Source organism: Chaetura pelagica, unplaced genomic scaffold (assembly GCF_000747805.2).
Source record: "Chaetura pelagica isolate M959 unplaced genomic scaffold, ChaPel_1.0 scaffold397, whole genome shotgun sequence".
NCBI lineage: Eukaryota > Metazoa > Chordata > Aves > Apodiformes > Apodidae > Chaetura > Chaetura pelagica.
Window position 1 is genome coordinate 346,186 of NW_009953851.1, and position 1,166 is coordinate 347,351.

Here is a 1,166-nt window from a genome sequence, read left to right on the forward strand (position 1 = left end):
GTTCATATAGGGGGGCCTGTCCCTGTCCCCACCACCCCCAACCTCTCTCCCTCCCGCTGGGCAGGAGCAGGGTTTGCTTCCCTTGGGCTTGGAGGTCTCTGATGGGAACAAAACGAAACTGTGAAACCCGGGATGCTCTCCCTGTGCCTCCAGGCAAGGGGTGATCCCACACCTTTGTCCAAACCTTTCCCAACCCCCCCCCTCCCCACTCCCCAGGCCCAAACTGCCCAGCTTTCCAGGCCGTGGGATGGAGAGGGGCATCTGATCTCATGCTTCCAATAATAACCTGGCACAGCAGCACAGCTCCTGCTTCGTGCCTGCTTGGAGACTCTCAGGAGTGCCTGGGGGGGCTTTTTGGCAAGGGGGGGAGAGATGCCACTTGCCTCTTGTGACCATGGACAACAGGCCAGAGCTTCCTACTGCACTACATTTCCCCCCCTTCAATCTAGGATAGAGCTTCTTACATCCCTTCTCAAAGCACTTTAACTTTGTGGACTAACAAATACCTATTTATTATCAACTGGCAATTACTGCACTTGTATGATTTTATAATATTATAGCAAGAGGGGTGAAATTAGAGGAGAAACAAGACAACAGCTACCAAAAAAAAAAACCACCCAACATCAACCTTTCCGAGCTGTGACCAAAGTGAGAATGTGATGATTGAAATAAAAGTGTCAAAAAGAGGCAGGAGAGTGGTGGGGGCTGCACTGGGGGGGCAAGGAAGGGTTTGGGGTCTCAGGAATAAAAAGGAGCCCAGGTGGGGAAAGAATAACCCCAACCTAACAGCTCAGGGTTGGGAGGGAGGGGAGCAGGGAAAAAAAAGTCTTCAGGCTTTAAAAAAGCTGGCAACAAATGCCAAGAGGGAAGAGTAAAACCTCCCCTTCTCTTGCAAAGAGCCCAGCAGAGCTGTCAGGCCTCTTTTGCAGAAGGTTGTGGCTTCACCCAAAGCCCTGCCTGCCCACTTCTCTCCTGCTTGTCCTGTTCCTGCAGGTGGTGGTGGAAAATCCTGGCATCCCAGGCTGGTTTGGGTTGGAAGGGACCTTCAAGATCATCCAGATCCAACCCCCCTGCATGGGCAGGGACACCTCCCACCAGCCCAGGTTGCTCCAAGCCCCATCCAACCTGCCCTTCAACACTGCCAGGGATGGGGCAGCCACAGCTTC